Source organism: Kogia breviceps, chromosome 2, assembly GCF_026419965.1.
Source record: "Kogia breviceps isolate mKogBre1 chromosome 2, mKogBre1 haplotype 1, whole genome shotgun sequence".
NCBI lineage: Eukaryota > Metazoa > Chordata > Mammalia > Artiodactyla > Physeteridae > Kogia > Kogia breviceps.
The window spans coordinates 94,035,638-94,063,156 of NC_081311.1; the positions used below are offsets into that span (position 1 = coordinate 94,035,638).

A 27,519-nucleotide genomic window follows, 5' to 3' on the forward strand; every position below is an offset into this window, starting at 1 on the left:
TTATCAAATTTAGCATCACCAATTTTGGGACAATCTGAAATTATGTCTCCTGACACAATGCAAAAAGTATAGTCTACATCAAAAAGAAAACTCTACGTAATTTTCTTCCCCCCAAAAATGTTTAATATGAAACCCTGAGTAAATAATCTGACAAATTCAGAATATGACTGATTACACAGAATAATGGGCTTTGAAACCTCAAAAGAGTCACATAATGAGAAGCATGGGGAATGTTCTAGAATTAAAGAGATTAGAGACAATCATCAAATACAACATATGACCTTTATTGAATACTGAATTTTTAGAAAAAAACAATGAAATTTACTTTCAGAGTAAATGAGGAAATGCGAAAGTGGAATTTATGTTTGGTGAGAACAGAATTTAATTGAAATGTTAGCTGTATGATGATGTTACTGTGGTTATGTAGAAAGTTATCCTTAAAAGGAACACATGGAAGTATAAATGGTAAAATGTAATATCTGCAACTTAAAATATAACACTACATACACGCATGCACATGTGTGCATGCAAATTATTTGTGAATAGAGGGGAGAGGAAAATTAAATGTGGTGAAAGTTTGCAATTCATGAATTTAGGTTAAAGGTAAACTTTTTCCTCTAATATCTAGTCTCATAGCATTGTGATCGGAAAAGGTACTTGATATGATTTCAATTTCCTTAAATTTATCAAAGCTTGATTTGTGACCCAAGATATCGTCCAGCCTGGAGAATGTTCCATGAGCACTTGAGAAGAAAGTGTATTCTGTTGTTTTTGGATGGAATGTCCTATAAATATCAATGAAGTCCATCTTGTTTAATGTGTCACTTAATGCTTGTGTTTCCTTATTTATTTTCATTTTGGATGATCTGTCCATCGGTGAAAGTGGGACGTTTAAAGTCCCCTATTATTATTGTGTTGCTGTGGATTTTCCCTTTTATGGTTGTTAGCATTTGCCTTATGTATTGTGGTGCTCCTATGGTGGGTGCATAAATATTTACAATTGTTATATCTTCTTCTTGGATTGATCCCTTGATCGTTATGTAGTGTCCTTCTTTGTCCCTTGTAATAGTCTTTATTTTAATGTCTATTTTGTCTGATATGAGTATTGTTACTCCAGCTTTCTTTTGATTTCCATTTGCATGGAATATCTTTTTCCATGCCCTCAGTTTCAGTCTGTATGTGCCCCTAGGTCTGAAGTGGGTCTCTTGTAGACTGCATATGTATGGGTCTTCTCTTTGTATCCATTCAGCCAGTCTATGTCTTTTGGTTGGAGCATTTAATCCATTTACATTTAAGGTAATTATTGATATGTATCTTCCTATTACCATTTTCTTAATTGCTTTGGGTTTGTTTTTGTAGGTCTTTTTCTTCTCTTCTCTTTCCTGCCTAGAGAATTTCCCTTAGCATTTGTTGTGAAGCTGCATCTTAAATAAAAATAAATGGTCAATTCTAACCAGAAAGAAAGAGGATTTCTTCATGAAAAATATAATAATTATGAGTCAAAATCATGACCTGGAATTGGCCACATCTGGAATCTAGTAAACTATGAAATTTTTTATTATTCTCCCAATTATCTAAACATTGAATCCAGGCTTCAGGACTCACTTTTTCCCCAAGCAGCATAATTAAGTTGTGAAACCTTTCTGCTTGTCTTGGTTTCCTCTGGAATCATAGCCTTATTCTGACCTCAGTTGGTGATGGGAAGTCCCTGCCCTCCTGTTTCTCCTGTATCTACCTTATTTCTTCTGTGGATTCCCACCTGGATCCTACTATCTGTGGAAAAGGGTGACTGATATTCACTGCCCAAGATGTTCTCACTATTCAGTTTCCCAATGCTGGGATCCTCCAACAACATGAATTCCTTTAAATGTCCTACTTTGACATAGAATTGAAAGAGCTGACTCTACACACCCTGCCCAGCCTCCCCACAACATACCTGGGTTTTGATTACTAGTAAATGTTAAACTAAGAATGGAATCCAGAACTGTGAATTCCAGAGTAATGTTCCTTCTCTACTTTTCTTGTAACTTCTGATAACCTTTTAGTTATCACCTTTTAATTCCTCTTCCTTTCTCTATTGTTCTGTCCTCTGTATATAATATATGATATGGTTAAAATATTTATTACAGTATGCATAATATATTGTATATATGAATGTGTGTAAATAAATATCTGTGTACACTTAAACACACCCATTTTATTTTTAAGTGAATCCACACATATATTAGTCAGGGCTCTCCAGAGAAGCAGAATCATTTATATTTAATTATTTATACATTTTTTTCAAAATTGGACACTTTATTTTTGGATTGTCACCAAAGTCATTTTGGCTTGGAGACACACTGTGAAGTTTCCGAGGAAAAGTGGGTCAGTAGGAGACAGGAGAATGTCTATCAGCTGCACCAACCATTTCCTTATAGGCAGGAAAATCAGCCCCAGAAAGAATAAAATTGGTTTTGGTGTGCTGGATAAAGAAAAGGAAGGGGTGGTCCTCACAGAACCTGGGGATCATTCTTACAGGTGGCATCATCATGATGGCAGCAGTGGTGGCCATTATCTCCATGCCTTCTTCATTGACGTCCATGAAGGACCTATGCAGTGCAGGACCTTGGGCAGAAAGAGGTCTCTCTTGGATGACACTCCAGAAGAGTTGCCCTGGCCTGCTCCAAGGCATCCATCATTCCCAGACTGCAAAGAGCATCCTGCCTGTCCTATTTCTCCACCAGTTTAAATCTAAGGAGGAAGCCTTCAACCTCTTCTTCATTCACCATGTGTAGTTTTGTCCGTTCTATGAATTTCTCATAAGTAAGTTATTTTTCCACCCTTTTCCAACCTGTCTTTTCATCTGGAAGCATGATGAACATATTCAGCTTCTTGCCAATATGGGGAAGCACCAAAATTTTGGTGAATAGTTCTCCTGTATAGGTCTTTTTAAAGGTATATTCCTTAAACATCATTTGCACAGGCTTGTCTTCATTCTTGCTGACTTTCCATTGTCTTTCTTTGATCTGCACTTTGTTAAGTTGATGAGCCCAGTTTCCTTTGAATTAGATGGCATTCACAGGAATCAGATTAGTCACTGAATTAACTGAATTTGGAGACAGCAACTCTATAATTTTACCTTTTAACTTTTGGCTACCCGGGTGTTTATGTGGTTTCTGGACTCCTCTGAAATGTTGCTCAAGTCAACTCTTCCATCTCTGCTTGGTACAATTTGCAACAGGAAACTCTGAAAGATGAGAGGAAATCACAGGACTTTTCTCCAAGGAGACTGTTGGCTGTTCTAAGCAAGTACAGTGTGCCAGTTCTGTTAACCTTGAGGAGGAGTAACTGGAAACCCTGGAGAGCATCTTCACTTCTGCCTCTGCTTTTACTTAAAGAAATGCCTGGGACATCTGGGCTGTGGTTTTTCCACTTGCTCCCATGAAAACCATGACCAGGGCAGAGAAGATGCTCATGGGGTAGAAAAACATGTTTCTCAATATCCGTATAAGTCAGAAGTATATTATAATATACTTATGTATAACATAATTACATAATATACATTTACATATATATGTGTGTGTGTGTGTATACACACACACACACACACACACACACACTTACATATATATATATTTCCTTTGGAATAAGGAATTGACTCATATGATTATAGAAACTGAGAAGTCTCAAAATCTGCAGTCACCAGGCTAGAGAACTAGGAGAGCTGATGGTGTAGCTCCAGTCTGAAAGCCAACAGGCTGGAGACCCCACAAGAGAGGATCCAATGTTTCAGTTCCAGGGCAAAGCCAGGAAATGACTGATTTCCCAGTGAAGGCATTCAGGCAGGAGGAGTTTTTCTTACTCAGACTTTTTGTCCTATTCAGGTCTTGTTACTTAGTAAGAGGCTCACTCATAGAGGAAAGGGCAACCTCCTTTACTTAGTGCATTGAGTGAAATGCTAACCTCATCTGGAGACAACTTCACAGACACATCCAGAATAATGTTTGACCAGTTGTCTGGGCACCCTGTGGCCCAGTCAAGTTGACATATAAAATTAGCCATCACAACACATAATTAAATACAATTAATCTTTGTATTCAAATATTCACCAAGAATATCATTACCTTTATTCAAAAAAAATCTTTATAAGCAGATATTACCATTTGAACTAGAAACCTGCATACATTGCAGAGAAGAAAATCCTCCACCTCCTGTTCATGTTCCAGGATAAGATGCTTATTTTACATGATTGAAAATTGAAAAAGAGATTCTGGAAGTGGGTCAGTGGAAAATCAGAAAGCCTCCTAAAAGTAAACTCATTTAAAAGTGGGCTAATCATGGTCCTATGGGTCCTCCACCTGCCCCCCTGCCTTGAAACAAGGTTTACTACTGTAATGAGTTTGAGCTTTTCTCCAAATACATTTTTTTAATCAAGAAGAAAAATATTCTATCTTCAGGTGTTTCTCTGAGTGTCATTGTTTCATATTTTATTTTAATTATCCACTAGATACACTAAAGTATATTAAAGTAAAAGTGAAACGAAGTCCCTTTTAAATCAACATGTGTAACAACTCCAGAAATGATTTATAATACATTCATTCATTCTGGGAAGACTTTGCCACATATGGATCTGCCACATGGGATTTTTTTTCCCTCAAGCTGTCAACTTTGTTACTAAACCACTGAGACTACAGTTTTTGTCTGAGGCCAAATCTCTCATTCTTTTTCTTTTCTGCAGACCTCTCACTGGCTTCAAAGAGGAGATACAAGGAAGAAGGGGTTTCTTTAGTTCTTGGGAACTGGGGCAGAGGTGCTTTTTCAGCATTTAACAATACAAAGAAGGAGAAGAAAAGATGATCATAGCTAACTTTACTGTAGCAACTTATTGCAGGGGGGAAATTGCTACATCAAACAGGAGCTAGATGCTTTCAGGCATTGCTTCAGTACTAATCCTCTCTCTTGAACACAGATATGGGAAAAGAGATGTATGGCTGTTATTTTATTCTCTGCTATTATTTAATAGAGACCTTCATCCAAGACAAATGGGATTTTATTAGGTAAAAACTAAGTACAAATGTGAATCATCTATTCTGGTCTTGTGGAAAGGCTCCTTTTATACTTATTCTAAGCCTTGCTTTCATACTTACTCATTAATTCTGTTGAACTAATGCAACAATCACTTTCTCTGAGTACTGTTAAAATATTATTAGAGTCACAAATTTACTCATGGTCTTATCTTCTGAGAGTTTCAAAGTAATGAAACCTAGGACTAGTGCAGAGATTATAAAGAGGGGGCGATTTTCTCTCCAATTGCACGTGGGAAATGTTCAATAAATGTTAGCTGTCATCATTGCTATTATGAATATTAATTGTTATTTGCCCTCTCACTCCCCCATTGAGACCTGTTGGCTATCCCAATGCCACCACCAAAACACATACACCTGCATACCGGCAGAACAACAGCCCACCATTCGCATTTATACTCAGAGAAATCTAACTGAAAGATTCCACACTGACCCATTCACAAGTGGGTTAATGTACCTCCCTGTACCTGAAGACAAGAAGAAAGCCATCCTCGCCCGCTCCCCAACCATAAGAATACAAGACTAAGAGGGATAAAAAGGAAAACTTTCTATTTTGTTCCATACTACCAAGAGGTCCCTGTATGATGCAAAGGAATAAGCCCAGATTTTTAGAGTCAAAGAGACCTGAGTTTGAATCTCAGTTTCCTGCTTTACTAAATCTGTTATCTGAGTTTAATATACTTGTCCATAAAATGCAGCTAGGGAGAACCTACATCATAAAATTTTTCCTGTCTCAACTCATGTCTCAGGGACTTAAAATCAGTAATTATGAAAGGGTCCAGGCTCTGCTAAAAATTTCCATCGATTTTCTTATAATTAAAAGTCAGGAGATTGGACTAGAAAATCCTCTTCCAAGGTACCTTATGGCACTATGAAATTATGTTATACATAGATTCCTGAAGCTCCTAGTTATATGATAGTCCTTAGTTAGGCTTTGGGAATTACCACGATCTTGACATCAATCTTTTTTTCCCCTAATTTCCCCAGTGATGAAATTTTTTTGCTTTAATTTAATATCTTTGTAGATTGCCAAAGCTCTGTAGGCTTAAGCTTCGGTCTTTTAAGCTTGGGTCTTATGAATTTAAGTACCCTCACCTCATGAGTTACAGCCAAGATAAGCATTCTGCTAGATGCTGGCTATACTTATTCCAACTGTCAATATATGCTTAAGAACTGGGGGATAAACATAGAATGGGTTTACAGACCTGTTCTGAGACTATCTCAGTTCAAGCCTCCATCAATTCTGCCATTTACAGTAACATGGATGGACCTAGAGAAGATCATACTGAGTGAGGTAAGTCAGACAGAGAAAGACAAATACCACATGATATCACTAATATGTGGAATCTAATAGATGACACAAACTTATCTACAAAACAGAAACAGACTCACAGACATAGAAAACAAAGTTATGGTTACCAGGGGGAAGGGGGAGGGATAAATTAGGAGTTTGGTACTAACATATACACACTACTATATATAAAATAGATAACCAACAAGGACCTACTATATAGCAGAGGGAACTATACTCAGTATTTTGTAATAACCTGTAAGGGAAAAGAATCTGAAAAAGAATATATATCTGTATAACTGAATCACTTTGCTGTACACCTGAAACTAACACAACATTATAAATCAACTATACTTAAAAACAAACAAACAAATGAAAAAACTCCATCAATCTTGAGTGGTGAGCAATGCTGCCCTTATGGTTTCTGGAGGTTAATGTTAGCTCTGAAAATAGAGGCGGGCAAATTTTGAAAAGTAAAACAAGTATCAGTCTTTCTCTTTATAGTACTGAGCAAGTAGGTTTTATTACTTTAAACTAAACACCCTGGCAACACTTTCCTAAGGTTCTGAAATTAGGTATTTTTATTTTCATTAAATTGTGTACGACTTTAAACAAACAAAAAAGCAGCTGAAGATAAGAAGAAACAGACTGTGCATTTCAGCTCCCAGGAAGACAATAAACTGAAATCCATCTCAGTATTTAGATAGTCAAAGACTTCACAATTTTCCAAAAGAGGGAGAAGGAAGACAATTCCTTCAAAAACACAACTAAGTGCTGTGTTCAGACCACTTGACTTCCTGTTTCATTATTGCTGCTCTTGCAACAATACCAGGCAGCATGGAACACAAGGTATGTCTCGTCTCCAGCCCCCACTTCCCACCCCCACAGGCCTTTCAAAGACCCTACCCAAGGTCTCTGACACTGGATACCCAGAATAGCCCAATCTAGAACTTATCTTATTTTCAAAAATGTAGCCATTGATCTGTGTCTACTTCAAGTTGAATAATAGATATTATCTGTCTTCATGTTTGCTGATCTATCATCACGTTATATCCTTTAACATTGATCATACGTATTTTAAAGCTCCTATCATGGTTCCAAAATTTAGGTGACATCTGGGTCTGCCTTGTTTTCTTTTTTTTTTGCGGTATGCGGGCCTCTCACTGCTGTGGCCTCTCCCGTTGCGGAGCACAGGCTCCGGACGCACAGGCCTAGTGGCCATGGCTCACGGGCCCAGCCGCTCCGCGGCATGTGGGATCTTCCCGGACCAGGGCACGAACCCGTGTCTCCTGCATCAGCAGGCGGATTCTCAACCACTGCGCCACCAGGGAAGCCCTGCCTTGTTTTCTCTTCATTTTTTTTCTTGTCATTTTTATGGAATTCTGGATATTGTGTTCAGATGAATAGTAAAGACCGACGTAAATAATTTTCTCATCCATCTTCTCTCTATGTGGGGAATTGAATCTCTTTATTAAGTATTTTAGCTGGCTTTGGGACTTGTTTTTGCTACCTTCAGGGCACCACAGATTTCAAACATCTACAGGATTGGGATGTAATTATGTAATGCTTACAGTGGGACCTGGGGCTCCATAATATATTTTTTTGAGAATTATATTACCATCCTCAGCTGTCGACTGCCCTTGCACACCTGCACATCGGTGTTTCCTTCACTCTACTACCCCCGTACTAGCACTAGCCCACTTCTGCTTATAACTTTGCATCAAGTTATACAGAGGGAGTGTTCTTGCTTGGTTCTACAGTTCTAATCTCAGTCTTAGAGAAGTCTTGTGATCTTGGACTACAGGAGCAAGAATTTTTCAGTACATCTTCCCCTTTATTGCAGCCAAAGTCTGCCTAGTGTTTGGGAAGGGGGGTGGTTTTGAAGGGAAAGAGTTTCCTGACCTTCACCAATACCAATTATTTATAATTGGTAGTTGACTTATCTTTGTGTCATGCACAATCATGTATTCCATAGATTTTCTCATGTCCACGTCCAGTGGCAGAGAGATTTTCTTTTTCCTCTTTTAGTCATCTATCTTTGCTTGGGCCTTGGGAGCTGGAAGGTCTCCTGCCCCTTCCCCACCAGCTTAAGTCTTTTGCTTAATATAAGAGAAGGACATGGGGAATTGTGGGATTTGCGTTCTAAGTCACTAGAGGGCTCTCAGCAGGTCTGCTGTTCTGCCCTGAAACATTCTCTTGAATAGCCAATGGAGGCCGATGGTTCATGTGTGAATATAGACACTCCTTGGGTTCAGTGTTCTCAGTTATTCTAACCTGTCGTGCCAGTCCATATTAAACTTACAAGAAATCATTAAAATTATGGCTGTTTTATTTTTACCTATTTTTACAGCAGCAACCTCTTTCTCCTGTGCTCTGTCAACAGGGAAACAATTTGGTGTCACATGTCTCCTTGTATAGATCTAGCACTCTTTAGAATTTAATGCAATTTGTTGCCCTGTAGACTCAACTCTCTAATGGACTTAAGGAAAACTGTAATTTTTTAATGGATAGGGTAGGAGCGATGTTCTCTTGTGGGTTCCTACCTTGTAAGCAGAAGCGGAACTCTATATTGAAGTACTCTAATGTAAATTTCAGAAAATAAAAGAGGTAAACTTTTAATTTCTAAAATATCTGTGCTATTTATTTAACTTTGGATTTATGTTTCAGATTAGTTGATGCCTTTTGCAATCAGAGACATTAGAGGCACAGACATGACTGGCATTTTTCTAAGTTAAAGAAATTGAGCACTTGAATTCTGCTCATCTCCTTGAACTTGTTTTCAAATACTCATTCTGTCCATAACTTGTCATAGAAGTTCTTAAAGGGAATACTTTTCTGATGTGGATTCCTATTTTTAACTTTTTCTTATTGTGGTAAAAATATGTAGGATGAGGTTTACCCACTTAATAAAAATTTAAATGTACAGCGCATTACTGTTAACTATACATACAATATTGTACCATGGACCTCTAGAACTTTTCATCTTGCATCACTGAAATGCATCTCCCCATTTCCATCACCCCCCGCAGCCCTGGGAAGCCACCATTCTACTTTCTGCTTTTAACCATTTTGACTATTTTAGAGACCTCATATAACTGAATCATGCAGTATTTGTCCTTCTCCTACTTGCTACTTTCATTTAGCAAAATGTCCTCAACATGGATGAGACTTGAAGACATTATTTCAAATTTTGATCACAATCCATAGTCCTAACAGTACCACAATATTTATCTATTTTACATGAGAGAAAATTGGCTGTTAAAGCCAAGTATTACTTACTGTATTAAAAGTTGAATAAAACCACAAAATAAAATAAGAAAAATGCATTCTTGTTTCTTCTGCAGCTGTTAAGTAAATCTTCCTATTTCATCTCGTATCAAGTAATCCCTACAATATAGTGAACAATGACACAATAGGGAAATTAACACAACTGAAAATAGTTCTTAAGCATCTTAACAAGGATAAAGCCACAGAGAAATTATAGGCAATTGCAACAATAGTTAAATTGGTGGTCAAAAAGAAAACTGAGTCAGAGAACAGAATACAGAGAGAGGAAAATCCAAACTTCTAAACTCCTGAAATTGGTAGCATCAAAATGCACCCCAACTGGAAGTAATTATAGTTAAAATTCATTGGTCTGACATAATCACCAGTTTCACATAATTATTTCTTCCAAATAAGCAAGTAGAGCAGATATTAGTTTGAAGCAATGTAATATGGACAAGATTTGGAGTCATCAACCGCGATTTAAATCTTGTACTCAGTCGTTCCATGACTTTGGATCACTTAGTTACTCACTTTGTTAATCTTGGTTCTTTTCATCTGTAAACTAGGTGCTAGTATCTTATTCCCAGGGTATAAAGATTAAAGAAATGTATATAGATGTATAATGTATATAGCACGGTTCCAATCACATAGAAAGTATCAATTTTCTTTGTCTAATCTTATAAAAGCTTTCACAGGGCTTTGCAGTGCTTTATCCTTCTGCCTTCTTTTAAAACCAAGAGGCACTTGACATTGGTTCACCTTGAAATGACTCAGTGTCATCAGATAAATTCTCCCTGCTTTTAAGTCCTCTATCAATTACTGTCAGTGTAATTCAAGGGACAATTAATCACTTACTACTTATGAAATCTCTTCTCTTGCTGTCTGTATGGCTAATCAGCAGCCTGATTTTCAAATTAACTGTTGGTGACTTTCTCTACCTCTTAATTTGTAAGCACCTTGAAAGCTGAGACTGCCTTTAAGTTTTTCTCTTTCCAATAAAGTTTTAGCAAATACAGTAAATTGGAAAGTTGTCATGTTTTTGAAAATAAAACATACTTGTACAAATCTATATTTAATAAGACATTAAAGGGTCCCATTTATTTATATGGTTTGCCCCTGCACTGAATATTCTCATTCAACTATGAGTTTATACTATTTAACATTTTCTGTCATTGTGTGTACATTAATGTGTCTGTTTCAAGTTGTCTCCCTTCACTCAGCTTCAGGATTTCTAAATTGCTCTCTACTGTAACAAATCAATTTACATATCAGTGAATTTCCTTTATTACAACTTGAAGCTAACAAATTCTGTCTGGTGACCCAAAGAGTCTGCCAACCAAACAGGTAGATATGCTCTGTGGAAATAGTTTTTCTTAGTACCACATAGGACTTACATTATAGATTCATTTTCTGTATGAGATTTACATCATTGTTTTTCAAAACGTAGTACTTTATTGAATCATTCAGAAGGATCGTTAAAAGTACAGATTCCTCAGACATACTTAAATATTCTGATTAATGGAATAATATATAATAATAATAATAACAATAGTAATTATATAGTTGCAACTGCCAACTAAGAAACCACAGACAGCTCAAAGTTTGATAATTTTTATGGACTTAGTGTTTATGGTGACAACCTACATTCCCCTCCCCACCCCTCATATATTTCCTGCTTCTTCCTCTTGATTGCAAATTTTAGTGGGATCTTCCTTGCATGAATGACAACATGTCAATTGTGAAGTTTTGATGAGAGAGATTAAAGAAAAGGTTAAAAAAAGAAGATGACACATAAATAACAACAGATAAGGTTCTTGCTACTTTCCTCTATGGGACACTAATTCATTTATTTGTTTATTTTTTTAAAAAATTACTTATTTGTAGATTTACATTTATTTTTCACTCATAATACATATATATATATTTGTTGATTTCTTTGTCAGGCCCTATGTCATGCTCTTCTCTACAGGTTTTCTTAACTTTTTTCTGTCCTTAATATATTCTGGGTAAGCATATATATACATGTACCTGCACACACACACACACACACACACACACACACACACACACACACACACACACACAGAGCCCACAGCATTTGAAGTCCATGCTCTATACACATTTTAAGCCAAAGATTTTATTTTATACATCTCTATAAATCCATTCAAATCTCACAAAAATTCTCATTTCAGATGGGAATTCAATGTGGAAACTAAGATAAGTAAAATAAAGTTACCCAATGTCACTCAGCTAGAATTTATCAGAACAAAAATTTAATACAGGTTTATCTTTGCCCAAATCTATGCTATTAACTTTTAACTCCTCAGAAAAACCTAAGACTTCTAGAATTTCTCCTCTACATATTATGAGCAACTCCTAAATAATAATTTATATTACCCATGGCATCAATAAACAAAAAATAAATTGATGCATGTTGGTAAGAGACTATAATGCTATTTGGTTTCTGACAGCTACATTCCTGTGTATTGGAAGGAGCAGGAATTAAATTGTTAAAAAGCTAAGCTTATTGCTAGAGTATTTTTATATATAAAAATAAAATGTAATAGTAAATAAATATTTATATTTAATATATACTCCAATCACTGATCTTGTACTTTCTTGCCACTTCTCACAAAAAGTATTTTATGAGTACTAATAATGGTGGTGATCTTTTTTGTAGAGAAACAATTCCCTTCAAAGCTGGTTTATAGGCAACAGAGGTTAAGTAGATGGAGAAAGAAACTTAGAGGAAATCTTAGAGTCATATACTTTGACAGTCAAGTGGAATATAGGACATTAACACAAATTATGTCCTAACATGATTGAATTATGACAAATTCAAAAAATTCAAATCCTTATAGGCACACACACATTCAGAGAGAGAGAGAGAGAGAGAGACAGAGACAGAGAGAGCGGGATGTCTAGCTATACAAAAGAAAATTCAAGGATGATGTAACATTACAATTTTATATGTATGTCAGTGTCTTCATGCTCCAAAATCTGTTCGTTTTGTCTTTGCATGAAATAAACTCCCTCTAACATTTGCCTGCTTACCTCCTGCCCATCCTTCAACAAACAGTTCAACAGCTCAGTGTTCACCGTTTTCAAGAGGATTTTCAAAATCCCTAAGTTTCTTTTCCTATGAGTTTGGAGCAGTGGATATGTTTGCAGCCATCATGTAATTACTAATTAGGACAGTTGCCTGATACAGACCATCTATACATCAGATATTGTCTACCATACCCTGACTAATATTAAAGTCAGAATTATCTTAGAATTATCTCTGTGCTTCTCATCTTCATGACTGTAAGTTCCCAGAGGATGGGGACTTTCTGATTTTACTAAGAATAGTGCACAAAATGGGTAATCCTAAAGATTTGTTTGAAATAGACTAACATAAGGAAACTAACATGTTTGTAGACTTGAATTTTAAAGTATTTCCTATATATATCCCATGTGCTCTGGTGGTTGATTATACACACGCAACTACAAAGCAAAGCAAAACAAAACAAAACAACAACACATGTCCATTTCCCTGTACAAATTTAAACTATTTCCAGACTAGTTCCAATAAAAATAGAAAATGACCTAATAAGCCTGGAGAGAAATTAGTCCTTTTACTTATTAGAGCTACTTCTTACTAAGTTTTGTTCTATTTTTTTTAAGACAGCAAAAATTTTCAAATTTTTGTACAATAAAATCCCCCAAAGGTAGAGAGGTATTTTTTGGTATATTTTGTGAAATTAAATAACATATCCGAAAGAGCAGTTAACCAATGGAAGGAACAGAAATATGGTCAGAGTTTTTTAGCATCTCATCACTTGGTAAAATACCTGCCAATTCTATACATCATTAGCCATACATGTTGTTTGCTCTCCTTTGGTTAAATGAAACACAGCCCAAAACAAAACTTCAAATATTTTTTCCTTTTTTTTTGCTTTGTTTTGTTTGTGGTAAAAGTGTGCCTCTTTTGAAACATTATGATGCTAGATGACAGTTTGTGGAAAATCAACCCTCCCTGGATGTGGAGAATCTAAACTTTGGATTATTGTCCTGTGGTGGAAGGTACCATCTCTGTTTTTCTGTATGGGCTGTTTTTGTGCATTTATGTTATTATTTTTATTGTTAATTCTTGGACCTAAACTGTGAGGACCTTCATTAGATATGGATGCTGTGTACTCACAAATTAGAGTTAAACTCTCCTGTAGTATGGCACTTATTCTTTACCCTTATGGAGAATTCTCAAATCTTCCTTCTAGTTAAATACAGTACTTACACATTTAATACCTGTCTATTGAAAATAAAGGACAGAAACATATTCTTACAAACAGGGTGCCTGTCATCTGTTATCTAACATTCCAGAAGAAAGCAGAGAATACCATATCTGAAGACTTAATTTTTTTCCACACTATCTTATTTGCAGCTGAGAAGTTCAGAGAATCCATGAATCATGACATTTTCTGGCCTAAATGGGTATACGAGATCATCTAAATCCAGTTTTTCCCTGATAATTTTGGCTCCAATACCCTTCTCACTGTAGTTTATTCTATTCATAAATATCTTATGGATTTAACAATAAAATTATTACTGTGTGATACAGAAATAATTGGACAAGTTTTTTGAACTCTCCTTTATTTTCTTTTTCATCTTTAAAATGGAAATGAAATAGTACCTATCTCATGATATTGTTAAGTGGATTCATTTTATTAAATTTTAAAGCATTTTAAATAGTGCCTGTCACAAAAAGTTATAGAAATAAATAACATTTAAGCTAAATATATTAATAACAATTTTTCTATAGAATTCACTTAAATAAAATTCTTAATATTCTTATTGCAAAAGAAAACTGTATAATTTTAAATTATAAGTACTACTTTGAGTTATTTATTTTTCCATGAGTGTGTATTGTCAGGAAATACATTTAAGCATTAATTGCTGTTTTTTTATGCAGATCCAAACTTATGTTAAACTATAGAATGAACATTAATCAAACAGGCAAAAAGTGCTCTTGACTTTTTGAGTTCTTTTTATAAATAATAACAAATTTATTCATAAATAATAAACGTTTTCTTTATGTTTAAATTTAAAATTTAATACTTATATTTAATATTTCTTTTCTTTAATAAAAATAAATAATTTATTTGCTTAGAAATAACATAGGTTTGATAAATATATTCTCACTAAAAAATAATTAGCCATAATTATCTTTATATCTTCACCACCGAGCACAGATTTTTGTAGTACTAGAGATATCCTGAGTTAGTTAGTAAATTAGTTTGATCAAATAAATGAGTCTAAGGTACCTTTAGAATATCTTGAGGCAAGTTTGCACAATTATCAACTTTATGCTCATCTTTAATTTTGTGCATTTGTATTACTAATATTTTCCATCTCTAACCACTGAACTCTAGTGGATTTTAAAGCAAAATGCAAAACTGAGGATAAAAACAATTTATAGAATAAAAAAACAAACAAAAAATGACCCCAAGTGATAAATTGTATTACAAGCTCTATGATAATAAATAGACATATTTAGTACATGGAATGAAATGAAATCCCAAAGTGTTGAATAAACATGTGAATGAATAAATGTTCAATGCCCAACGTTTAAATGCCTCCATCTGTGTATATGAAGTTCATGTTCTCTCATCAGAGGTATATTAATGCCAGGCTCCATTCTCATTAATACCCATCTTTGGAGCACCTACCACTGTGCATGGTAGTGATCTCTGGCAGGGGTTCCAAAGCAAAAACAGCACTGTGTAGTGTTCCAGTCTTCCTGTGGTCAACATCACATTCCATAGTGTTGTTGAAAAGATGGACTCTGCTTGTAATATAATTTGAAATTTTGGCACACAGTGATTTAAAATATAACTGCATGGCTGAGTTTAGCTATAGATTTTAAACAAGTTACCATGCTGTTTATAATTGGTGAATCTCTTCCTCCTGGCTCTTTTCTACCTGCTTACTCAGCACGAGCAATGAAACTAAGATAAAAGTTGGGAAAGGGAATTAAGGCAGGCTTGAGAGATCCTTTAATTATTTGATTAATCGAAGGAAATGGATTTAAATGATTTTCTGCCTGACTAGGAACTAGAGAAGTGAGGAAGCGAGCTATCCTCCTTGTGCAACCAAGGACCCTGTTACAGATTGAACTGTGTGCCCTCCAAATCCATATATTGAAGTCCTAAGTCCAATGTGACTATATTTAAAGATAGGGCCTTGAGAGAGCTAATTAAGGTTAAATTAGGTCATATGGGTGGGGTCAGAATCTGATGGGATTGGTGTCCTTATAAGAAGAGGAAGAGACACCAGAGATAGATGTCTCTCCACTCATGCACAGAGGAAAGGCCATGTTAAGACATCCCAAAAGGTGGCGGTCTGCAATTCAGGAAGGTATTTGCAGAAACAACCCTGACGGCACCTTGATGTTGAACTTCCAGCTTCCGGAATTGTAGGAAGTACATTTCTGTTGTTTAAGCCACCAACTCCGTGGTATTCTCAGCCTGAGTTGATGAATATAGTTACCAAGAAGAGAGGTTAGAAGTGATCCCAGGCACAACTCTTTAGAATGGCCAAAAGCCAGCCCAGGACAGATTAGATGTGAGGCTTCTCTTCTCTTGCATGGATGGTGGGGGGTTGGGGTGGGGTGCGGTTGTGAATTTTACCCCTGACAGAAGTTGTACCTTCTATATTACATTGAGAATGGTTCCAGCAGGAGATTGTAAAACCTTTCCAGGATATTAACCAATCTAAAACAGACTTCCTAGTTGGCTAATCCCATGGCTTCAGTTAGAGTATAGTCTAGTGGTTTGTTTGCTGACTAAGTCTCAAAGGTTGCCAAAGGCCATGTCAGATTAAGATATTTGGGAGGTTAGATCTTTACTAAGGCATCTATAAATTTATATTCTTCTCCTCCTTCCCCTAGTTCTTCTTTTTCTTCTTCTTCTTCTTCTTTTTCTAGTGAACCCATCTATAAAACAGGAAAATAAATTCACTTGCTTGTAGAAAGAGAGCTATCTTGGTTCAGTTCTGTGTCCATACATCTTTATATTTTAGAGGCCTCTGGAGTTGCTTTAAACTGAGGTTTAGACTGAATATGCCAAGTTTTCAAGAAATAATGAGGCCTTCATTAGGAAATGCAGTTAAAATAAAATTGGCAAAAACTGGGTCAAGGTTTTTCTGGGGAAGTTTTGAACAGGACAGTGACACTGCATATTTCTAATATAAAGAAAACATGGTACCATGGAGAAATCCAGGCAAGGAAAAGGGCAAGAAGTGTAGAAAGAAAATTAGTTATTGAAGAGGGTTACCTGAAGTACTAGAGTTATTCTGAAAGTTATTACTTTAATTTAGAGTAATATGTTTTATATAGTGAGATAACCAATCTAGTCATTACCTTGACCTCACTGTCTGATGTGTGACAAAAGCTCCTCGAGATACAAAAATGAATTTTAATATGGCATATCAGAGTGTATGTTTCAGACCCACTTGGTTTTAAATCTTTCTTCTGATCAATTAGGGACTTATGGGGACCTAAAGCCCTATCTGTCATTTGTATCTTGCAGTATGGAAAGAAGCATTTTCTCCAATTGTCATGAATCTGCAGACAATTGTTCTTTGAGAGGTTATGGTTGTTCCATCTCACAGTTTCAATAAATTGAGACAAGTTATAACTGGAATATGATAGAGAATTCTATTGAAAGCAGGCAAAGAAACTACAAAAAGAATGCATTTATTTATCCTATTTTCAATGTGTTCAAAAGTAGCTGGAAGAGGGCAAGGTTTCTGTTGTTCAGACAGTGGCAAGTGAAGGCAGCAAAGTAGTCACAGGAATTAGTCAAGAGGCAGAGTTTGTGATGAGGAATCAAGTATTGATTTCAATCCATAGCAGTAGGTATTTTGGAATCAGTAACTGTGGCTGCCTCAGGGAATCAGGTTGGAAGAAGCACAGTGGGTGTTCTGAAAACGCCATGACTTAGCCACAAGGAAACCAAATCCAAATAACTGGATGCTCGTCACCTGAGAATGTTTTCAGTTTCAGATGTCACGTAGACAGTAGTATCAATGGCTGGGCTACCAGAAAAAAGAATTAGAAACCATGGCAGTAAGAAAAATCAGCTTTTCTTGCATCAAATTAGTAGTAATAACTAAAGAAGAGAAATCTTAGGAAGATAGTCTATCAAACTGATAAAGATGATAATGCCATGGATGGACCTAGAGCGTATCATACTAAGCAAAGTAAGTCAGAAAGAGAAAGACACATACCTTATATGTGGAATCTAAAATATGACACAAATGAACTTGTCTATGAAACAGAAACAGACTCATAGACATAGAGAACAGACTGGTGGTTGACAAGGTGTGGGTGAGGGTTGGGGAACAGTTGGAGTGGGAGGTTGAGGTCAGCAGATGCAAACTATTATATAGAGAATGGATAAACAACAAGGTTCTACCGTAGAGCACAGGGAACTCCATTCCATATCCTGTGATAAACCATAATGGAAAAGAATATGAAAAAATAACATATATATGTACAACTGAGTCACTTTTCTGTACAGCAGAAATTAACACAACATTGTAAATCAACTATACTTCAATAAAATTTTTAAAAAGATGATAATGCCAAGCTGAAAAATCACAAACTACAAAACTATTGCGAAAGCACCTGTGTAACCAAAATAATTGGTGATTATATCCTAAGAACTGCAATCAAAACGAAAGCAAATATTGAGTTCCTTTCACATCTTTAATCTTGAAATATTAATGCATTAATCTGCACTCATTTTTATCCAAGAGACCCACTGTCTTTTGTGCCCTCTACACAGTTCACAAACTCAGAATTGTGGTCAGACATGGACATTTATTTTTGTTTAAATGAACCATCCTCAACCTCCAAGTGTGAATAAAAAGGTGTACTGTACCCATTCTGTATTGTTTAAGTATGACATGTCCTTTTTTCTCACAATCTAGAAAAATAATTATAACTGATTTCTTCCTGAAGTTTCTAAGGGTATTAAAAGTATTACTTATAGATGTATTATAGGTATTTTATATATACGAAATAAATGGTTTCCAATAAGACAAATATTTAGGAGCTCAGCTAACCAGGACTTTAATGACCCTTCACATGTGTTGACTTCACAGGAGTCTGTACATACCAATCTAATCTTCAAAGCTGTGCTCTAGTCCTGAGCACTTCATAAAGAATTTTGTTGCTGTTAAGGCCTGCAAACGGCTGTTTATTTTTTCCAAAATCTCATTGCCCTTAGGATAAAGTCTACAGTCAAAAATTTGCTTTCTCATTCTAGAATGGCCATGTGAGAAGTTCAGCAAACCCTCCTCCCAGTGAAACAAGCCTTTGATTGGTAAAAATTACAGTACAAATTAAAAGTATCTGAAAGTTTTCCTTGGAACACATAGAAAATGAAGAAATGTTTAATCAAGAAAATCTATCACATATTTGTAAGAACAGTAAGAATGTGTGTGTGGGATGTGTGTGTATGACTTAAGCCATGATCTGCTCTGGTACCAACCACCATACCCAACTCAATGTGAAGGAAGCTCTACTCTAGGTGACTATGGACCCACCCCCATACCCAGCTCAGTGTGAAGGAAGCTCTACTGTAGGGGACTATGGCCAAAGCCATGGGCACCCTCTTCTCCCAGCACCTAGTCTAAAGCCATGGTTTTACTCCAGGAGGTTTATGCAGCCAGAATCTCTCATCCTCCTCAGCAATATACTGCAATACAGTAAGTCCCCTACATGCGAAAAAGTTCCATTCTGAGAGCACATTTGTAAATCCAGCAAAGTTAGCCTGGGTACCCAACTAACACAATCAGCTAAATAGTACTGTATTGTAATAGGTTTAGAATACTTTTCACACAAATAATACCTGAATGACAAACAAACACAAAAAATAAAGAAAACATTTTTAAGAAAACATTTTTAATCTTACAGTACAGTACCTTGAAAAGTACAGTAGTACCAGCTACATCACCACTGCTTTTACACTTGCTTCAGGACATCCTGGGCTTGAAATAAAGGTACTGTACTACTGTACACTATACAGTCCTGTACAGTAAAATACACAAAAACACAACCACGTGTAGAGGATGCACGTACATGACAATGTATGCCAAACACATGAACTAACTTGCGTGATTGGACATGCGAATGCACATTTGCATCTTTGAAAGTTCACAATTTGAAGGTTCATATGTGAGGGACTTACTGTAGTTCTAGTCCAGGTAGGTGGGACCAAAATGATCTGAGTTTCCTCACTCATCAAATACCCATTCATGAGGCAAAAGCTAGAACCCAGGTACAGCAGGTTGAGAATACTGGGAATTCATTCACTTTGTCCCAGCTTGCTTGTACTTTGTAGTTCCATGATGACAGGACCAAACGAAGAAGACCAGGGGCTACCATCGCCATGCAACACTCCACTCATAGAGTAGCATGCACATCTGGGAAAAACAGACCATTGTCCCCAGCTCCAGGCCCAGTGCAATGACATAGATATTCTGCCCTGGGATGGGACATACTGGAAGAACAGAAATTTCTGCAGCCTTCCCTAAGGGGGTTGACTTTATTTGGAATAGAGCTTGCAAAGTTTATGCCTAAGGAATATCTTGGTGGTAAGCAAAGAAGAGAAGGTTAGTAGCTCCATGATAGTATTAGCAACAAGCAAGATATAAAAAACTGGCTCAAAGTTATGCAAAGAGATCTAGGAAAAGAGACAGCTAAGGAATCCCCTCCTGAGACTGAGAAAGTCCTAGAGATAGGCAACACCTTGCTCATGCAAAATGGCCACTTTAATTAGGATTCGATTGTGGAGCAATTTGCTCCCAGGGTGTTGTCAAAAACAGTAGAACAATCAGCCAGCAAGGAGTGGAGAGGAATAGCTGGGTGTGATACCAAAAGAGGCAGACCAGCTAGCTTAACTGGGAGTTCAGAGAGAGAATATGAGAGAGCTTGACTAAGACCACACTCATCCCTGATGGTCAGAGGACTGTGCACAAGCCCATCTGAAGCCACACACTGTGGGGGGAAATAGGCTTCAGGGATCTGCTGCAGCCAAGTTCCTAAACAAAACAATAACAACAGGCCCTTGGGGATGGGGGTGAGGGCTGGGATGTGGTATCCAGAGTAGCTACAATCCATTATCTAAAATGTCCAGTTTTCAACAAAAATAGACATGCAAGTAATAAGAAAGTGTGATACATATACAGGAAAAGAATACATGCAATAGAAACTTCCTTTGAGTGTGTCAAATGTAGGACTTAGCAAAGACATGAAAGCAACTTTTAGAACTATGTTCAAAGAATTAAAGGAAGCTGTGTTTTGAGGAATTAAATGAAGGTGATGACAGTGTCTCATAAAAAGGATAATAGCAACAGAGATAGAAATCACAAAGGGAGTATGGAGGTTCCTTAAAAAACGACAAATAGAACTACCATACAACCCTGCAATCCCACTACTGGGCATATACCCTGAGAAAACCATAATTCAAAAAGAGTCATGTACCAAAATGTTCATTGCAGCTCTATTTACAATAGCCAGGACATGGAAGCAACCTAAGTGTCCATCAACAGATGAATGGATAAAGAAGATGTGGCACATATATACAATGGAATATTACTCAGCCATAAAAAGAAATGAAACTGAGTTATTTGTAATGAGGTGGATAGACCTGGAGTCTATCATACAGAGTGAAGTAAGTCGGAAGGAGAAAAACAAATACCGTATGCTAGCACATATATATGGAATCTAAGAAAAATAAATGTCATGAAGGGACTAGGGGTAGGATGGGAATAAAACACAGACCTACTAGAGTATGGACTTGAGGATATGGGGAGGGGGAAGGGTAAGCTGTGACGAAGTGAGAGAGTGACATGGACATATATACACTACCAAATGTAAATTAGTTAGCTAGTGGGAAGCTGCCACATAGCACAGGGAGATCACCTCTGTGCTTTGTGACCACCTAGAGGGGTGGGATAGGGAGGGTGGGAGGGAGGGTGATGCGAGAGAGAAGAGATATGGGAACATATGTATATGTATAACTGATTCACTTTGTTGTAAAGCAGAAACTAACACACCATTGTAAAACAGTTATACTCCAATAAAGATGTTTAAAAAAAAAAAAAAGAAATCACAAAGGGAACCAAGTGGAAATTTTTCAGTTGAAAAGTGTAATAACCAAAATGGAAAATTCACCAGGGGGACTCAATAGCAGGTTTGAGATGGAAGAAGACAGAGCCTGCAAATTTGAAGACAGATCAAGAATAGGCAATCTGAGGGAAAAGCAAATGAAGAAAAAGGAACAGAGCCTCAGAGAATGTGAAAACCACCAGTGCACCCACATACGCATAATGTGGGTACAGAAAGAGAGGAGAGCGGCAAAGAAGTCAAAAATATATTTGAAGATGTAATGGCTGCAAAGTTCTGACATTTTACAAAAATAACCAATCTGCACATCCTAGGAGCTCTATGAATGACAAAGAGATCTACACCTAGACACATTATAGTTAACACATTGAAGGACAAACAGAAAGTCTTGAAAGTAGCAAGATTAAAATCACTCATTATGTATATAGAAACCCAGATAAGACTAACAGCTGACATCTCATCATACTTATATTCTTTTTCCCATATAAAATGGGGATAAGTAGTTCTAATAATAAATTATTTATTTGAAATTTTAAGGCAATGGCACATAAAGGTATACTTCTAGAAGACAAAGTATAAAGTTGCTTGATAACAGCTCCCTCAGTGCTTTTTTTACCCTCACTAAATGGCACACACATATAATTTTAATACATAAGCTACAGGTCTTAATTTATAAGTGCTTTTAGTCTTGAATTCATGTAGAAAACAGAATATGGTAGCAAAAATATTTATAACACAGGTTTGCATATGGTGAGTGCTGAGTATTGTATGAATTGGTATAGACTATATTATTTTACTTACCTCATGGAAGACCTTGCACACAAAACTGAGTTTCATGGCTACCAAGATGCTATTGAAATACTGGAATAATAATTTAAAATTTATAAATTTATGTATGTGAAATTTAATGAGAAAGTAGTCCCTCATTTGATGAGAGATTTCAACAAAGTTGTTTTTTTCTTTTTTTATTGGAGTATAATTGCTTTACAATGTGTTAGTTTCTTCTGTACAATGAAGTGAATCAGCTATATGTATACATGTATACTCTCCCTCTTAGACCTCTCCCACCCGCCCCATCCCACCCATCTAGGTCACCACAGAACACTGAGCTGAGCTCCCTGTGCTATACAGCAGGTTCCCACTTGCTATCTATTTTACACAGGGTAGTGTATATATGTCAGACCTAATCTCCCCATTCATCCCACCCTCCCCTTCCCCCACTGTGTCCACATGTCCATTCTCTACATCTACATTTCTATTCCTGTCCTGGAACTAGGTTCATCTGTACCATTTTTCCAGATTACACATATATGTTTTAATGTACAACATTTGATTTTCTCTTTCTGGATAACTTCACTCTGTATGACAGACTCTAGGTCCATCCACATCTCTACAAATGACCCAGTTTTGTTCCTTTTTTTGGCTGAATAATATTCCATTGTATATATGTACCACATCTTCTTTATCCATTCATCTGTTGATGGACACTTAGGTTGTTTCCATGTCCTGACTATTGTAAATAGTGCTGCAATGAACATTGGGGCACATGTGTTTTTCTGAATTATGGTTTTCTCAGGGTATATGCCCAGGAGTGGGATTGCTGGGTCATATGGTAGTTCTATTTTTAGTTTTTTAAGGAAACTACATCCTGTTCTCCATAGTGGCTGTATCAATTTACATTCCCACCAACAGGGCAAGAGGGTTCCCTTTTCTCCACACCTTCTCCAGCATTTATTGTTTGTAGATTTTTTGGTGATGGCCATTCTGACTGGTGTGAGGTGATACCTAATTGTACTTTTCTAAAAATTAATTAATTTATTTATTTTTGGCTGTGTTGGGTCTTTTTAAAACTTCATCAGTGTTTTATAGTTTTCTGAGTACAGGTCTTTTTCTTCTGTAGGTAAGTCTATTCCTAGGCATTTTATTCTTTTTGTTGCAATGGTAGATGGGATTGTTTCCTTAGTTTCTCTTTCCAGTCTTTGGCTGTTAGTGTATAGGAATGCAAGAGATTTCTGAGCATTAATTTTGTATCCTGCAACTTTACCAGACTTATTGATTAGCTCTAGTAGTATTCTGGTGGTCTCTTTAGCATTTTCTATGTATAGTGCATGTCATCTGCAAAGAGTGAGAGTTTTACTTTTTTTCTAATTTGGATTCCTTTTATTTCTTTTTCTTCTCTGATTGCTGTGACTAGGATTTCCAAACTATGTTGAATAATAGTGGTGAGAGTGGACATCCTTTTCTTGTTCCGGATCTTAGAGGAAATGCTTTCAGTTTTTCGTCATTGAGAATGATGCATGCTGTGGGTTTGTCATATATGGCTTTTATTATTTTGAGGTAGGTTCCCTCTATGCCCACTTTCTGTAGAGTTTTTTTTAAATCATAAATGGATGTTGAAATTTGTCAAAAGCTTTTTCTGCATCTATTGAGATGATCATGTTTTTTTTTCTTTAATTTGCTAATAGGTGTATCACATTTATTGATTTGCATATATTGAAGAACACTTGCATCCCTGGGATAAATCCCACTTGATCATGGTGTATGATCCTTTTAATATGTTGTTGGATTCTGTTTGCTAGTATTGTGGAGATTTCTGTGTCTATTTATCAGTAATATTAGTCTGTAATTTTCTTTTTTGTGTGTGTGATATCTTTGTCTGGTTTTGGTACCAGGTGATGGTGGCCTCATAGAACAAGTTTGGGAGTGTTCCTGCCTCTGCAATTTTTTGGAAGAGTTTGAGAAGGGTAGCTGTTAGGTCTTCTCTAAATGTTTGATAGAATTTGCCTGTGAAGCTATCTGGTCCTGGACTTTTATTTTTTGGAAGACTTTTAATCACAGTTTCAATTTCATTACTTGTGATTGGACTGTTCATATTTTCTGTTTTTACTGGTTCAGTCTTGGAAATTTGTACCTTTCCAAGGATTTGTCCATTTCTTCCAGGTTGTCCATTTTATTGGCATATAGTTGTTTGTAGTAATCTCTCATGTTCCTTTATATTTCTGCAGTGTCCGTTGTTATTTCTCCTTTTTCATTTCTAATTTTATTGATTTGTGTCCTCTCCCTTTTTTTCTTGATGAGTCTGGCTAAAGGTTTATCCATTTTGTTTATCCTTTCAAAGAACAAACTTTTAATTTTATTTATCTTTGCTATCATTTTCTTCATTTCTGTTTCATTTATTTATGTTCTGATCTTTATGATTTCTTTCCTTCTACTAACTTTGTTTTGTTTGTTTGTTTTTATTCTTCTTTCTCTAGTTGCTTTATGTGTAAGGTTAGATTGTTTATTTGATGTTTTTCTTATTTCTTGAGGTGAGATTGAATTGCTATAAAGTTCCCTCTTAGAAATGTTTTTGCTGTGTTCCATAGGTTTTGGGTTGTAGTGTTTTCATTGTCATTTGCTTCTATGTATTTTTTAATTTCCTTTTTGACTTCTTCAGTGATCTCTTAGTTATTCAGCAGTGCACTGTTTAGCCTCCATGTGTTTGTGTTTTTTACAGTTTTTTTCCTGTGATTGATTTCTAATCTTATAGTGTTGTGCTCAGAAAAGATGCTTGATATGATTTCAATTTTCTTAAATTTTCCAAGACTTGATTTGTGGCCCATGATGTGACCTATCTTGGAGAATGTTCCCTGTTCATTTGAAAAGAAAGTGTATCCTTCCACTTTCAGGTGGAATGTCCTTTAAATATCATTTAAGTCTATCTAGTCTCATGTGTCATTTAAGGCTTGTGTTTCCTTATTAATTATCTGTGTGGGTGATCTGTCCATTGGTGTAAGTGGGGTGTTAAGGTCCCCCATTATTACTGTGTTACTGTCAATTTCCCCTTTATGGCTGTTAGAATTTGCCTTATGTATTGAGGTGCTCCTATGTTGGGTGCATAAATACTTATAATTGTTACATCTTCTTCTTGGATTGATCCCTTGATCATTATATAGTGTCCATCCTGATCCCTTGTAACTGTCTTTATTTTAAAGTCTATTTTTTCTGATATGAGTATTGCAACTCCAGCTTTATTTTGATTTTCATTTGCATGGGATATCTTTTTCCATCCTTCACTTTCAGTCTGTATGTGTAACTAGGTCTGAAGTGGGTCTCTTGTAGACAGCATATATCCAGACCTTGTTTTTGAATCTGTTGAGCCAGTTTGTGTTTTTTGGTTGGAGCATTTAATCCATTTACATTCAAGGAATGTTCCTATTACCATTTTCTTAATTGTTTTGGGTTTGTTTTTGTGGGTCTTTTTTCCTTCAATTTAATTTTTGTTAGTTTGATTAATATGTGCCTGCATGTGTTTCTCCTTGGGTTTATCCTATATGGGACTCTCTAGGCTTCCTGGACTTGGGTGGCTATTTCCTTTCCCATTATAGTCAAAGTTTTCAACTATAATCTATTCAAATATTTTCTCAGACACTTTCTCTTTCTCTTCTTCTTCTGGGATCCCTATAATTTGAATGTTGGTGCATTTAATGTTGTCCCAGAGGTCTCTCAGACTGTCCTCAATTCTTTTCATTCTATATTCTTTATTCTGCTCCTTGGCAGTTATTTCCATCATTCTATCCTCCAGCTCACTTATTTTTGTCCTTCTGCTTCAGTTTTTCTTCTATTGATTCCTTTTACTGTATTTTTAATTTCAGTTATTGTGTTGTTCATCACAGTTTGTTCATTAGTTCTTTTAGGTCCTTGTTAAACATTTCTTGTATTTCCCCTATCTGTGCTTCCATTCTATTTCTGAGATCTTGGATCATCTTTACTATCATTACTCTGAATTCTTTTTCAGGTAGGTGACTATTTCCTCTTCATTTACCTGGTCTTGTAAGTTTTTGCCTTGCTCTTTGATCTGTCACATATTTTTTGTCATCTCATTGTTTTTTGATGGGGGGCTGTGTTCCTGTCCTACTGGTTGTTTGGCCTGAGGCATTCAGCACTGGAATTTACAGGCAGTTGGGTAGAACCAGGTCTTGGTGTCAAGATGAGTACCTCCGGGAGACCTCACTCTGATTAATATTCCCTGGGGTCTGAGGTTCTCTGTCAGTCCAGCAGTTTGGACTTGGTGCTCCCACTACAGGAGCTCAGACCTGACCCCTGGCCGGGGAATCAAGGTTCCACAAGCCACACAGCATGACAAAAAAAAAAAAAAAAGGGCCAGAAAAGGCCTTGGCTGTTGGGGACAGGGCTAGGCATGAGCGGGACTAAGTTGGGCAGGGCTTAGGCAGGGGTTGAGACCTAGACTCAGTACCAGTGCAGCTGGAAGAGGTTCTGGGGCAGGTAGCAGGTGTTGGTCTTAGGCTCAGCATGGCCAAAGGTGGCCTCAGAGGGTGGAGGTTTAGGCCTGGGACCCCAGCAGATGGGGGAAATGTTTTCCCCATTCTCCTCTGAACTCTCAGTACCCCTAAGGTTTCTCCCCATCCCTACTGATTCCCTTGCTGTGAGTGTGCCCCTCTGGGCTTGGGAAACCCTCCTCTCCCCCAGCTTCCCCGCTGGGGTACCAGTCCTGTCCCACGTCCACACCTCCTCCTCCCCTCCCTTCCCCCCACATCCTACCCAGTCATGAAGGGTTCCTCCTATCCCCTTAGGTGTCCAAGGGCCCCCATCAGTGCCTGGAGGTTACCGTAGTTGTGAGGAGATGCAAACTCCTCATCTTCCTACTCTGTCATCTTGACACCACTACTTCCCTCTGAGATTTCAACAAAGTTTTGAATCAAAAGTCCCAACTTGATAAT

The 27,519-nt window shown here is 36.7% G+C and overlaps 1 pseudogene; it reads right to left on the reverse strand.

Annotated features, from left to right (window-relative positions):
- Positions 1-2,368: 2,368 nt before the first annotated feature.
- LOC131750366 (serpin B6 pseudogene) lies at positions 2,369-27,205 on the reverse strand (annotated as a pseudogene).
- Between the last annotated feature and the right edge of the window lie 314 nt (positions 27,206-27,519).